At 43.2% G+C, this 15,844-nt stretch overlaps 1 long non-coding RNA gene across 1 annotated transcript; it reads right to left on the reverse strand.

Annotated features, from left to right (window-relative positions):
* Positions 1-355: 355 nt before the first annotated feature.
* Positions 356-15,739, reverse strand: LOC133755464 (uncharacterized). The gene is made up of 3 exons (XR_009865409.1): positions 15,544-15,739; positions 3,895-4,040; positions 356-1,710 (listed from the first exon to the last, which is right to left on the reverse strand). It is a non-coding gene; the product is annotated as an uncharacterized LOC133755464 (long non-coding RNA).
* Between the last annotated feature and the right edge of the window lie 105 nt (positions 15,740-15,844).

Raw genomic sequence — 15,844 nt, forward strand, 5'->3', positions numbered from 1 at the left:
ATGCAGTGAAAGCATTGATAAAACACAACACCCTTTCATGATGAAAACTCTAAGCAAACTGGGTATAGAAGGAACATTCCTCAATACAATAAAAACAATTTATGCAAAACCCACGGCCAGCATCCTATTGAATGGGGAAAAGTTGGAAGCATTTCCATTGAGATCTGGTACCACACAAGGATGTCCACTCTCACCACTGCTATTCAATATAGTACTGGAAGGTTTTTTTTGTTAACTTTTATTTAATAAATATAAATTTCCAAAGTACAGCTTTTGGATTACAGTGGCTTTTTCCCCCCATAACCTCCCTCCCGCCTGCAACCATCCTATGTCCCGCTCCCTCTCCCATCCCATTCACATCGATTCATTTTCAATTACCTTTATATACAGAAGATCAATTTAATATATATTAAGAAAGATTTCAACAGTTTTCACTCACAACACAAAGTATAAAGTACTGTTTGAGTACTAGTCATACCATTAATTCACATAGTACAACACATTAAGGACAGAGATCCTACATGGGGAGTAAGTGCACAGTGACTCCTGTTGTTGATTTAACAATTGACACTCTTGTTTATGGCATCAATAATCACCTGAGGCTCTTGCCATGAGTTGCCAAGGCTATGGAAGCCTTTTGAGTTCGCCAACTCTGATCACATTTAGACAAGGTCATAGTCAAAGTGGAAGTTCTCTCCTCCCTTCAGAGAAAGGTACCTCCTTCTTTGATGTCCCATTCTTTCCACTGGGATCTCACTCACAGAGATCTTTCATTTAGGTCATTTTTTTTTTTTTTGGCAGAGTGCCTTGGCTTTCCATGCCTGAAATACACTCATGAGCTTTTTAGCCAGATCCAAATGCCTTAAGGGCTGATTCTGAGGCCAGAGTGCTGTTTAGGACAACTGCCATTCTATGAGTCTGCTGTGTATCCTGCTTCCCATGTTGGATCATTCTCTCCTTTTTAATTCTATCAGTTAGTATTAGCAGACACTAGTCTTGTTTATGTGATCCCTTTGACTCTTAATCCTATCATTATGATCAATTATGAACTGAAATTGATCACTTGGACTAGTGAGATGGCATTGGTACATGCCACCTTGATGGGACTGAACTGGAATCCCTTGGTACGTTTCTAACTCTACCATTTGGGGATATTCTGATTGAGCATGTGCCAAACTATACATCTCCTCCCTCTCTTATTCCCATTCTTACATTTAACAGTGATCACTTTTCAGTTAAATTTAGACACCTAAGAATAATTGTGTGTTAATTAAAGTGTTCAACCAATAGTATTAAGTAGAACAGAAAATTACTAAAAGGGATAAAGTATTAAGTTATTCCTCGACAGTCAGGACAAGGGTTGTTCATGTCACTGTTTCTCATAGGGTCCAATTCACTTCAACAGGTTTCCTTTTTGTTGCTTGATTAGTTGTCACTAGTCAGGGAGAACATATGATATTTATCCCTTTGGTACTGGTTTATTTCACTCAGCATGATGTTTTCCAGATTCCTCCATTTTGTTGCAAATGACCGGATTTCATTTTTTTTCTGCTGTATAATTATGGGAGAGGGAAGGTGTTGAAACGGCTGGTTGTGTGTTGATGGCACCAGGATCTGGTGCAAAAATGACTATGATATAAATGTGAAGAGACTTCAAATTCAGGTCACCCAATATGAACCCTCAGGAGTAGGAAGAGAAAGAAATCCAACCTGTGAAGAAAAAAGCATCAGAGAACTTTAGTACCAGGCATTAGCAGAAACACTTATGCACCACACCTGCCAAATGATTGCTTCTACAGACCATCTGCTTCTGAATCTCATTTAAAAAATTCTTCCTGCTACAGTATATCTGGGATGGGTCAAGGAAATATCTGCTTCTTGAAAGTTCCATGAGTGATTCATATATAGTACAAAGCTTGAGAACTTCGTGGATACTAAAAGGCAGAAGTTGTTAAGATATCGAGGAGTTCAAAGAGCACATAAAGAACATCTAATTATGGAGTTAAAGTTCAGAGTCAGCATAGCACTGACTGAAAGATGACTCAGCAGGAAAGTAAATGTGATGCATAGGTTAGAACTGATGCTAGGATGTAAACATCAAGAAGCAAGTTAGTCATCCTCAGCAGGAGTTCACAAAGGGTCTTTACGTACCACCAAGAAAATTTTTCACTTTATTCCAAAGGCAGTAGATGCCAAGAGCAAATATTATTCATGAAAATTACAGGACCATTTTACTTCTAGAGTAGACTGGAAAACAGAATGCAAAGAAGCAAAAGTGAAACAAAATTAAAGAGGCATATTAACCAAAAGGTAACGAGGGCATGAGCAATGTCTGGAACAACAGAGATGGGAGAGTGAAGTAGATCTTAGAATACTTTAGGGGGCCAGCATCATGGCGTAATGGGTAAAACCATTGCTTCTGATGCTGGCATCCCATGTTTGTGTCCTGGCTGCTCTGCTTCTGAACTGACTCCCTGTTAATGTGCCTGGGAAAGAAGCAAAGGATGGCTCAAGTGCTTGGGTTCCTGCACCCACACGGGAGACCTGAATGAAGCCCTCAGCTCCCAGTTTCAGCCTGGCCCAGCCCTGCCTGTTGCAGCCATTTAGGGAGTGAACCAGCAGATGGAAGATCTCTGTGTATGGGGGGGTATCTCCCCCCTCTCTATGTAACTTCCTTTCAAATAAATAAATTTTGGCTGTTTGATTGAATATAGGAAGGAAGAAATAGGCAGAAATTGAGAAAAAGTCCCAAATTTTTTACTATGAGGAGGAAGAGATGAGGAGAAATTGAGAAATTCTACTCACATTTTAAACTAGGATGATTCAGTAATAATGTCATTTAGGGAGAGAGAGAGCAATCTAAGAAGAAAAAGAGAGATAGCAAAGTGTGTTCATCAGAACTGTTGATTGCAAATGCAGTTAAATAACTGGGTTAGACAAAAAAGAAAAGACTTTTAGTGCTCTATGGAAACCAAGAAAGAAAAGAAGACAGGAGGGGAGAGGAGAGGAGAAAAGAAAAAAGAAGGAAGGAAGGAAGGAAGGAAGGAAGGACAGACAAAAGAAGATGCATTATACTATCCTTTGTGGTAACAATACTCTGCTCCTCTTGTTTTGTGTATAATTCTATCTGATCTGCCCACAGACACAGAACAGGAGTTATGTCACACCAAAGCATCCCATGGTTTTAGCTAAGTGATTGGCTCACAGGTGATTATGAAAACCAAGCTATGCCAATCAGTAGATTTCATTAGACTTTTCCATTACAGTTAACAGAGACTTTCTCCTGAGAGCTTTTGTGTTTGGCAACACTGCTTTAGAAGGAAGACTGGAGCACCCTGCAGCCATCTTTCTCAGCACCCTAGAAAAAGCCTAACAGTGTGAAGTCCAATTAAGACTAACTCAAAATCTAAGACAAGCAGAAATGGGAGATGGATAAAAAGAGAAAACCAGCAGTTCTGAAGTGTCAGTGATAGGCATAAATAAGGGCCTGATGACCACATCTCTATCTTTGCATTAGCTACTTTGCCCTCTTTCCAATCACGTAAGAAATTGAGTTCATTTCTCCATTAAGGCTGGTTAGCAATGGGGTCTGCAGCACATTAAGTACAAGATTCTTCATTAATACCTGCTGAAAGGCAGACCTACTGGACCCCAGGACAGATCAGATGCAAGAACCAGACTGTCACAGGGTCTGTCCTTTCCCTTACACTGGACTCTCTGGATGTTGCTTTCACTCTTTCACTGCAGAACACCTCCCTTCACATAGCTGAAAATGTGGCTATGAGCAGCTCCTCAGTTTCATTTCTCATAACTTTTATTCCCAAAGAGGAGCCCCATTTTACTCCTAGTGGTTCCAAGTTCAAGTATTCAAAGAAACGGTTATAATTGATCTACCTGTGTCACATTATGGATCAATCAACTGTCACTGGAGTTAAATGGCTTACGTTGAGCCAGTTTGACATTCCTGGACCAGTCAAATAGGGCCAGTGAGGCAGTTCCATGTGCAAAAATGACAATGCTTTCGTGCTGATTTGAGACACCTGCAAAGAGCCAAAAAGAGACAAAAAGAATGTGGAAAGTTAAAATTCTTATTCAAGCCTTTAAGATATAATTGGTACATTTAACTAAATTTGATGAAAAATTTAATAACAGAATATATACTTTGAATTCATATATAGTTCACCCCAAGACTACATAAATTTCTAGTTTTCAGAACAGTTTTGCGTACTTTAAGATAGCCATGCACTACATTTGAATGGACATTGTAGATTGAGAGAAAAGAGTGAATCACAGAGAGAGGCCCTTGGGAGCAGAAACTCTTGATTTATGTTTCTACCCTATTGGGCAACAGATGAGGCTATGGAGTAGCAGAGGCTCAGGACTCCAACAACATTGGGTCTGAGAAAGCGAAAAACCAGTTGTCATTAAATGGGAAGAAGATTATGCATGGGGCAGGTTCAGGGTAAGTTTGAATTGTCTCAGACAACCAAGTGGAGGTATTGAGTGAAGTACTGGAAATATAGGACTAGGGGCCGGAGCTGTGGCACAGAGGGGAAAGCCGCCACCTTTGCTACCAGCATCCCATGTGGATGCCACTTCATGCCCCGGCTGCTCTACTTCTGATCCAGCTCCCAGCCAATGGCCTGGGAAAAGCAACAGAGAGTGGCCCAAGTCCTTGGGCCCCTGCACCAACATGGGAGACCCAGGTGAAGCTCCTGGCTTCCACCTGACCCAGCCCTAGCCATTGCGGCCATCTCAGGCCAGTGGATTAGTATTGCAGTTGCCATGGGTGATTTTGAGTTTCTATACAGTGTTGGGAGCAAAAGCCAAGAGTTACACTTAGACCAGGAATGCCATCAGCAAAGACAAATTAGATGGGACCTTGTCCTGGAAACTAGAGGACATGTACACTGCAGTATCTAGCATCTTAGTTCTCGGACTCATTCATGTTCATGTCCTGTAAGCCACACTTCTTCCTGCACGCACAAGGACACTATCTGAGGGAGATAATTAGAAGGCTTTTTGATAAGCTGACACTGTGTTTTTATTTTTCCAAAAGAGATGGCATATAAAGATTTATTCATTTATTTAACAGGTCAGACTAAACTTTATATCAAAGTGAATGTTTGTTCTTTTTCTACCAGCAGGTGGAGAGAAACAGCAAATCACTATAGTCAAATCTAAGGGAAGTAAACTTTATGCTCACATTGGATTTGCTGCCTGTTTCAAATTTTTGCGCCATGGAGCAGATTAAGATGTCTGGATCCCATAACAGAGTGCCTGGGTTTGATACCTGGTTCTGGCTCCTGACTCTAGCTTCCTGCTAAGACAGATCTTAGGAAGCAAGCAACAATGATGGTTCAAGTAATTTGTTCTTCAGAGCCATGTGGGAGGCCTATATTGTATTCTTGGCTCCAACAGCCCCAGCCCAGCTCCAGTTATTGTGCACATTGGAAAATGAACAAGCAGATGAGAGTTTTTCTGTCTGTCTATCTGTCTATCTATCTATCCATTCTTTGTTTCTTTCCCTCTCAATTTTTTTTTTCATTTTTGACCCACACATGGGGAAGTCTTAATTATGTTTCCACTAACAAACTTTCCAGATCACTTTCTTAGCTTATGTTTGACTTCTTTTCAAGCACATATGGTCTCTTATTTGCAATTATTTGACTACTGTAAAACTGGTCCTTACTGGTGATTTTGGTTGATGAAATTGATTAATATTTCATGAGAGACTAACAGGAGAAATCAGGACATTAACTCTGAAAACAGGAGATGGACCTGAAAAGCAGAAGGATAGCGGGAATCGAGCTAAAGTGGGAGGACTCAGAAATCAAACACAAAAAAAGTCAAAGTGTAGTTGACCGGCAATGCAAAAAAGCTTAGAGAATGGTGAACATACGAGTGTACAGGTAACGATCTATGATGTGTACACAGACACGGTGAATAGTTTTAAAATCTCCTTTAGATATCTAATGCATGTGCATTTCAGGTATATTTAAGCGGTCAGAATGAGGCCGATGTTTTGGAAAGCATATTAACAATAATGAGCAAGCACTGAGCTCAGAGAGATTTGCATTTTAGAACTAACACTGCCTTTATTAGCCATGTGGATCTGGGGAAGACCTCATTGAACTTCAGTGTCCCCTTCCATAAGATGGGGCTCATAAGAACACATGACTCACCAGGTTGTTTGAAGAACTGAACAAGGTGATGTATGTGAGGCTCTTCACACAGTGTCTGCCCAAGTTAAATACTCCACAGTTATCTGTCATTCTTTGTTATTATGTCCATGGAGAAAGCTACCCTATATAGGGCATTTCCAGCAGTAACTTTCTTCCTCACTCACCTCTCCTCCCTTCTTAGAGCCCTTGCTGGGTCTCAACAGTGACGCTCTCATCAACACCTGCTCTTCCACCATGGGGAGACTGTGGACTCACCCAGTGGATCCCTGAGTGGGGAACATCACTGAACAAAGTCCTATGGCCAGACCCACAAGCAAGACAGGCCAGGCCATGGATGTTCACTGGAAGGCATTCGGAAGACTGTGCAATGGGACAAACTGCATGAGACTGGACTCAAAGGTTTAAAATTCCTTATGAGTAAAAGTACTCCTAAAAGTAAAAACTTATTTAAATATAACAGTTTGAGCACTGTTTGGTCTCTAAAAATGAAGACTTTACTTGGAAAAGCTATTCCTTTTTTTAAAGAAAAATCAACATATGAGCTCTTTAAAAAAAAAAGTTTGCATTTACTTAATTATTTATTTGGAAGACAGAGCAAAACAGAGAGGAGAGACAGAAAAATCTTCCATGCACCAATTCACTCCTCAAATGGCTGCGGTAGCCAGGTGTTCCAGACCAAAGTCAGGAGCCAGGAATTCCATCCTGTTCTCCTACTTGCTGGCAGGAGACCAAGTACTGGCACTGTCTTATGCTGCCTTTGCAGGCACATTAGCAGGAAGCCAGATTGGAAGCGAAGAGTAGGGATTTGAACAGGCACCATGATGCCAGCATCACAAGTGGCGGCTTAACTCCTAACCCAATGCACCACAATGCAGCCCCAACAGATAAATTCTTTAACTATATAAATTTAAGGCAAGTCCTTTGTTCTTGATGAAATTGTGGTAACCTGTAGCATGAGGTTAAGTGATTCGATTTAGACATTTGTGCAAGATAGAATCAGGACTTGGAGAATACTGACCTCATTTCTTTTTTCCTCTTGCTTTTGGTTTGATTACTATGCTTCAAGGATTGCTTACAGAGCAGCTTGGCTGACGGAGACCTTGAGTAGAACTACTCCAAGGCCCAGAAGACGCTAAGTGATGAGAAACTTCCTCAGAAGTTTTTACAGAATCCAAACTTGCCCTACTCCCTTGGCATGGGAGGTATGGGAACACGGGATGCGCGCCCCCACAAGAAGCCCTGGCAGTCATAGCAACAGGAGGGCTTTCTCACACAACTCCGATGGCAGTGCTTGTTAGCCAGAGGACGCTAGAACAAGAGAGAACACGAAGATGTCACAATGGCCATGTAACCAGCAAGGCTTCCGTTTGGCAACGGGCAAACCTGAGTGTGGAACACACGAATGCTGAGGTCTGCTGAAATGCTGCAGGAGGCACTGTCATTTGAGCATTAAAAATCAAATTAGCTATAGAAAATGTGGCACATATACACAGTGGAATATAAAGTATTTAGCTATGTTTAAAAAGAATGAAATGCTGTCATTTGCAGCAAAATGGATGGAACTAGAGGACCTCACATTGAGTGAAATAAACTAGACACAGAAAGACAAATAGCACATGTTCTCCTTCATATGTGGAAGCTAAAATTTAAAAAATCCCCCCACTCTTGTCCAGAGGAGTTAGTTGTGACCTGGAGAAGCAGCTCAGGTGCAGAGTTCAGATAGCAGGTCCCCCAACACAGCATTAGGCATTGAGCTGTTTGGTTTCCAAGAAAATAGGCCCCGAGGTCCACTTCACAGCTCACAATTTGTCCTGACAGGCTTACACTTCACTAGGAACCCATCAAACACTACTTCATTTGCATTGTGCCTAAACCCCACTCATATACAAAATCCTGTATAACTTGATTTTTTCCTTTAAGATATACCACAGTTTTACAGATGTACTATAAAACATGTTGCAAGGTCTCTGCAAATCTGACTTAGATAGCCTACAACTTTGTCCCTGGTGGTATTAGAATGACTGGGTAAGGACAATACTAGATCACATTTTTAAAAATATCTTCTTCAAGCACTCTTCAGTGTGTGTATTTCAATTTCTTCCAAAAGCAGTACTGAATCTACTTGCAAACCAAAGGATGCTTAGAGCATAAAAGTTTCCATTCTATAAACCTATTAAGTTCATCAACCCAAGAAGAAAAAAAAAAAATCACAAAGCAAAAACAAAAACAGTCATTATAATGGAAAAAAGTCAGAGGTTTTGTTTTTTTTTTTTTGTTTTGTTTTATAAATTTACTAAAACTCAGGCTGTACTTCATAATAGAGCAATGATAAAAAGAGAAGTCTTAGCCGGCACCGCGGCTCACTAGGCTAATCCTCCACCTTGCGGCGCCGGCACACCAGGTTCTAGTCCTGGTCGGGGCGCCAGATTCTGTCCCGGTTGCCCCTCTTCCAGGCCAGCTCTCTGCTGTGGCCCGGGAGGGCAATGGAGGATGGCCCAAATCCTTGGGCCCTGCACCCCATGGGAGACCAGGAGAAGCACCTGGCTCCTGCCATCAGATCAGCGCGGTGTGCCGGCCGCGGCGTACTGGCCGCGGCGGCCATTGGAGGGTGAACCAACAGCAAAAGGAAGACCTTTCTATCTCTCTCTCTCACTGTCCACTCTGCCTGTCAAAAAAATTTTAAAAATTAAAAAAAAAAAAAGAGAGAAGTCTTTTTTCCTCCTTTGTAATATCACCAAGCAAGGATTAGTGAAATGATCAAAAATCACTTAAAATTCTATGAGTCTCCAACACCTCTCTCCTAGTCCTCACTCCTGACTTAGGATCTTATTTTCTCTTTCATTGCTAAAAAGTGAAAATTTAGAAGTGAATGTGCACAAGCCTCCCCCAACCATCACCACATCTCCCTACCTCCCCAACTGCAGCCATACACTGTCACTATTGGTAATCTCTCTCTTTTTTTTTTTTTTTCTTTTTTGACAGATAGAGTCAGACAGTGAGAGAGAGAGACAGAGAGAAAGGTCCAAAGGTCTTCCTTCCGCCAGTTCACCCCCCAAGTGGCCACTATGGCCGGCGCTGCGCCAATCGGAAGCCAGGAGCCAGGTGCCTTTTCTTGGTCTCCCATGTGGGTGCAGGGGCCCAAGCACCTGGGCCATCCTCCACTGCCCTCCTGGGCCACAGCAGAGAGTTGGACCTGAAGAGGAGCAACCGGGACTAGAACCCGGTGCCCACATGGGATGCCGGCACCACAGGCAGAGGATTAACCAAGTGAGCCATGGTGCCGGCCCGGTAATCTCTTTGTATACATAAAAAATGCCATTTCCCCTGCTTTTGCTCTCAATCTCATCTACTTGCGCCCACTCAGGAACATTGTTCCGGAAACTCTCTGCTTTCTCTTCCCTGGAGTCAGTCTTCAAAGTGGCCCCGAGTGATGCCCACCTCCTGGTATCCACACATGACACGGTCTCCTCTCACACCCGCCTCCTGGTAGAACTGTGTGTCTGATAGAATACTGCAGGAGCCACAGGGTGGGACCTCAGAGGCCGGGTCATAAAGGACAATGACACTGCTACTCTCTTACATTGCTCACCCTGTAGGAAGCCAGCATCATGTTGTGAGAACACTCAGGCAGCACTTTGAGGGGCCTTTGTGAAGAACTGAGGTCTCCCTTAGCAGCTTGAACCAAAGTGCCCGCATGTAAGTAGCCATCTGGATGTGGATCCATGGGACCCAACCACATGTCTAGATGACCAGAGCCCTAAATCATATCTGACTGCAACCTTATGGGAGATCCTGAGTAGGAACTTCTACCCAGGCACTCCCAAATGCAGAAACCATGGAAACTGTGAGAGCTAATACATGTTTAGTGCTCTTTTAAGACTCTATATTTGGGAGGGGGAAATGTTCCATAGCAGGTTAATCTTTCTTCTGTATCTGAGTGATAGTTAGGCCTTGGTTGCTTGTTTCTCATTCAGCTCCCTGCTGATGTGCCTGGGAAACCAGTGGAGGATAGCCTAAAAGGTTTAGACCCCTGCCATTCACGTGGGAGACCAGGATGGAACTCTGGGCTCCTGAATTGGCTTGGCCCAGACCTGGCTATTGCAGGCATATTTGGGAAGTGAACCAGTAGATGGAAGAACCCCCCCTCCCTCCCCACTCCCCATCTCCCTCATCCTCTCTCCCTCTCCTCTCTCTCTCTCTTCCTCTGTCACTATTCCAGATAGAGAGAGAGAGAGAGAGAGAGAGAGAGAGAGAGAGAGAGAATCTTTTTTAAAAAAGACACTACGCTGTGGATGGCTACAGTCATCATATAGCAATAGGAGCAATAGATGGCTAATACATATCCCATGATCAAAATACTTCAGCGGCTCCCCATTTCCCTCACAGGAAGTTAAAGTCCTCATGGTGATGCACAAGGTCCCTAATGTCCTTTGTAACTTTACCTTCTACCACCTCAGCTCCTGCTATAGTGACCCCCTGCCATCCCTCAAATATGCCTCAGAACTTCTGAACTGGCATCCCCTCTCCTTCTGCTCCTAGGCAGGCTCAAATGTCGCCCCGTCAGTGAGGCGAACGCTCCAAAACTGCACATTTCCTACTCCCCACAGAGTCCACTCTCCTTTTTAATCCTCATTTTTTTCTGAACACCTGTATTACTCAGCTTTTTGTTACTACAACAAAAATATCTGAAAAACGCAAACTTAGAAGGAAAAAGATTTATTTTAGCTCACAGTTTTGGAGATAGGTAGGTAGGTAGCTAGCTAGATAGATAGATAGTTCACAGTCCAAGATCCGCCAGCCCCATCAGTCTTGTGTGTGCCGAGGGTGGTAGTTGGCAGAATGTGTGCCGAGGAAACAGCATGTGGTGAGCCAGGAATCAGACTCACAGAAGCACCTTCATTCTCCATATCCATGTGTTTCTATAAATTTTCCCTGATTTTGTAACTCATGGGACTCCATGGAGAGCCCAAAACACCTTGGTTGCAAGGATATGAGGTTGCCCATGTGGAAACAAGAAGATTCATTGGTACATCTCTGGAATCTTCCATGTTCAGTGAGAGCCAGAGGTATGCAGTTACAGCATCGCTCCAGGCTTCACTCCAGCAGACTCACAGTGAGGGAAATTTGGCATGAGTGGTGGGGCAGAAAGATGAACAATAATAATTATGGTCTCAGGATCAACTGACATAGCAAAAACCACTGCCTTTTTCTTCCTATATTAAGTCATTTATACAGATTCTGGCAGGATACCACCAAAAGAGAAAAATGACATGTTAAATGGATTCCTTTTCTCTTCTAAAAAAGCCAAGGAAGAGTCCTAACACAGTCATGCATAATTGCCTTTTCTAATCAGTCAGCGGGTGTTATTGTTTGTACAATTCACAATTTCTCATTACATGGAGAGATCCTCAAAATGAGGACCAGGCGCTCCCACCCTGTAGGACCATTTAGCAACTAGGGGAAGGAGGGGACACAATCTAAAATTTTTTAAAGCCCTCACACGCATATACTCTGAAAAGGTTGTAAAATAATAACTAGATTTCAGAGTTTAAATGTGAAATTACTGACTTTGTTTCCTGTAGAAAAAAATAAAATATTACTTTACAGATTTCTCACTTTACAAGTATTTCTGTAATATATGGAGAATGGCTGAAAGAGATAATTAAGCAAATTAAATATATATATTAATAAGCCAATAAATGAATCATTTATTTAAATATGATAATTTGTGGGGCTAGTTTTGCTTCACAATACTAGGTTAATAAAATAGTTTAACTGCTAAAATAAATTTTATTTATTTATTTAAAAGGCAGAGTTACAGAGGGGGAGAGATTTTCTGTCTCCTGGTTCATTCTCCAAATGGCAACAATGGTTGGGCTGGGGCCAGGCCTAAGTCAGGAGCCTAGAACTCCATTCAGGGCTCCCACGTGGGTGGTAAGAGACCAATCACTTGGGCTGTGTTCTACTGCCCGTCCAAGTGCATTAACAGGGAGCTTGATTAGAAGTGGAGCATCCGGGACTCAAATTGGCGCTCATATGGGATGCCCAGTGTCACAGGCAGCATCCTAGCCAGCTGACACACAAGGTCCCACCTGCTGTAAAGTAATCACAGATTTAGGATAATAACATTTTATAGACTATTTATTAGGACACTTTTAGAAAAATTGAGCAAATAGGACAGGGTTTCATATACATCTTCTTTCCTCTCTCAAAGTTCTTTCATTATTAACATCTGTAAATAGTGCAATACATTTGTCTCAAATGATAAACCAATATAAATATGAACCAGTTATGATTTATTACTATTAACTAAATTCCAGGTTTACATTGGAATTCATGTGCTTTGTGTACAGTGGAAGATGTATAGGGCTAAGAGCACAGTCTACCTAGGCTAACGCTGCATTGCTAGATCTGTCAATTACTAACAGGAACATTGGGAAGCCCAGGTATAATCTACTACCTTCCGCACTCATTAGCAGGCAGCTGCATCAGACGAGTGGAGTAGGCAGAACTCTAACCAGGCACCCTGATATGAGATGCAGGCATCCCCAGCAGTGACTTAACCCACAACACCACAATGCCCACCCCACAGAAACTCGCTCTTAAACAGACTCTGGGCCTTGCCAATCGGTTGTAATGAACTGCCACGATGCTGGAGCACTGACAATGTTTCCTAAGCTATTGAGGAGGGGATGCATTCCATAATCACGATAGAATCTTTAATTTTTGGAGAGAAGAATCCCTGGGCTACGGTCTCAAGAATCTCTTAAGCTTCCCCCACCCCACCTCACTTACGTGAGAAAGTCTAGAAGGGTCTCAAATGGTCCAAGTGCACTTTCTGTAGTTCAGATAAAGGTATGATAAAGTCTGCCTTGAAGGCAAATTTTTGCTTCAGAGAACAAAATGCTGCAAGTGTATTTCCAGTGGTACTTTTCCCCTACCTCATGCCCGGAGCAAGAGGAAATTTTTTCCCTATCTTCACCTTGATGGAATGTCTGATAGCAAAACTCACTAAAATGTGAAAGCTCAGGGCAGGTGGTGCAGTGCAGTAGATTACGCTAACACTTGTGACAACAGCAGCCGGTACCAGATTGCCCATTCATGTTCCTGCTGCTCTACTTCTGATGCGGCTCCCTGCCAATGTGCCTGGGAAAACAGCAGAAGACGGCCTGATTGCTTAAGGCCATGTCACCCATGTGGGAGACCCAGAAGGGGTTCCTGCCTCCCAGCTCCAACCTGCCCAGCACCAGCTGTTGTGGTCATTTGAACCAGAGGATGGAAATCTCTTTCTTTCTCTCTCTCTTTCTCTCTCTCTCCAGCCCCCCCACCTCTTTTTTTTTCCTGCCTTTCAAATAATAAAATCTTTTTTTAAAAAAATGTGGATGCTCCTCTAAGACTGAACTTCAGTTTCCCTGCACTTTCAAGGCTCAATTTAGTCCACATTTAGCTTCTAGCAATTTGCCAATTACTAAGAGTCCTCAATCCAATACTGGCTCCAGCAGCTTGAAAACCATCGCTCTCTGTATTCCCCTATCCAGCTCTCTGGGAGGTGGATCATCCTGGGACCCCAGTGCTCTGACAGATCTAAGAAGAGCTGCTGATTTGGGGCTCATTAGTTTTTCTCCCTGCTGTGTTGATGGAGTGAAGATTTCCAAGGTCTTTGACTGCCAGCATAGAAACCAGAAATCCTGGTAGCGATGTTTTATGCGCACACTACCTTCTGACCACATACACAGCTGAGTCCATCATCATCAATTTACACACAAGAAAGCTGACATTTAAAGAGACGAAGCGACCTCCCCAACGAGTGCTAACAGATGAAGCTCAAGTCTGAACTTGGACCTTCAGTGCCTTCCAGGACTCCTGTGGCACAGACCTTTATGCTTAGGCTTTAGTGCCCTTGAAACAATTGGAAAGAAAATTTTCAGTTTGTGCACAGAGTTTGTGGTGTACTGTAAAAAGCACTGGACTGGGATAACACAGATAAATGTTGTCAAGTCTGACTCAGCCTCTACCTTGCTTTAAAGCTCAGAGAATTCTCAACAACTCGAGCCTCAGTTTTTCAACGTGCATCTGAAGCACAAATGAACCTGGTGGTTGCTGAGGTCTCATAACAATTCTGGTGGGGTTCAGTCCCTCCCTTGGAAGAGGAGAGTCTGCACACATGCGCATCCATCAGTGCTTAGGCTGAAAGGGGAAGTTACTTCTTAAGAATCTTCCTTGTAAGTGAAAAGGCTTAGCTTCCTTAACCCTTTAAATGAAGTGGTATTTTGCCTTCCCATCTGCTTATCTTATGGATGTGAGTAATTTTTAGAACTTCACTTCCTTTTAGGTAAGCTCCTCTTTCAACAGCCCTTATGTTTTCTCTCTACAGCCATGACCAACCTCTGATGGGTTCAGCTAAATGTCAGTTCTTCAGACAGGTCTTCCCTGAACAGACCCAGCACTTCCCCTTTCTGAACTGAAAATCTGTGTCCCTGTCCTTCGTGTAAGCCTTGCCTACACTCCTAGGGCTCAGAGCCTAGGACAGTGACTTGCAGAACTTTGACAATGATAGACGTGCTCTATAATCAACATGTGTGGCATTAGGAACATGGAAAGTGTTCAGGACAAGTGAATGAACTACTGAATTTTTATTCTAATTAAACTTCCTAATTGTTAATTGATTTGATAGACAGCTCCAGGGAGAGAGAGACCCTATTCTCCAGTTCACTCCCCAGAGCCCACACGGGTAGCAGGAACCCACAGCTACTGGAGCCATCACTGCTGTCTCCCAGGGCTCTCCCCAGGGTGTACATTAGCAGAAAACAGAGCCAGAGTTTGAACCCAAGCACTTGATAGGGGCTGTGAGTGTCCCATATGCCCTTACCCAGAGCAGTTCTAAATTAAATAAAGGCATGCTGCTAGTGTCCACCTGTTGGACAGTTAGAGACCTACAGCAAAGTTTCCCAAAAATCTCAGGACCCTGCATTTTAATCCTTTCCTCTGGTGATATTTACAGGCAATAAAATTTAGTAAGTATTGATGTGGAATACGATTCTTGAGTATGGCTTCACACTGGAGGAGGTTCTAAAATGATTCCTAAGACACACCCCCAGAGATTGTCTTTTCGTTGACCCAGTATGAAATTTGCTTATCGGTATTAAAAACAAAACAAAACAGCTCCCGGAGCCACTGTAACCTACAGCTAAGCCAGAGAGCTCTAGAATCTAAGTTTTCACATGGCACTAATTACATATTGCATTATGTGGACGGTTTGGATGCATTTGTAAAGCATGGGTAATCACCAGTGAAATCATGCGATAACACAGGAGACGTTCATTAAATGAGCAGTTCACATGAATCTCTTGATACTCACCAGCTTGAAGAATCCCTCAGCCTCTTGTTCCATCCCTAAAAAACCACAGACAACACCTAGCTCCGCAGCAGGCTCGCGTTCCCTGAACAGCCACTTAAAACACAAAAGCCTTTCTCCTTGGCCGGTTGATTGACAGCCAGCTGGGGCGGATGACCGGGAACACCTGCGGATTCCCTGCCGCCCAGGCCGCGGCGGGAAGGCGGCCCCCGCGGGCTGCGCGCTGCCGCCCTCCGGGTCACGTGCGCCAGAGCCCTGCCCTCCACTCCGCCCTGGACGAAGGCGGCTGTGCGGCAGGAAGCGG

The sequence above is a fragment of the Lepus europaeus genome, unplaced genomic scaffold (assembly GCF_033115175.1).
Source record: "Lepus europaeus isolate LE1 unplaced genomic scaffold, mLepTim1.pri SCAFFOLD_498, whole genome shotgun sequence".
In the NCBI taxonomy this organism is placed as follows: Eukaryota; Metazoa; Chordata; class Mammalia; order Lagomorpha; family Leporidae; genus Lepus; species Lepus europaeus.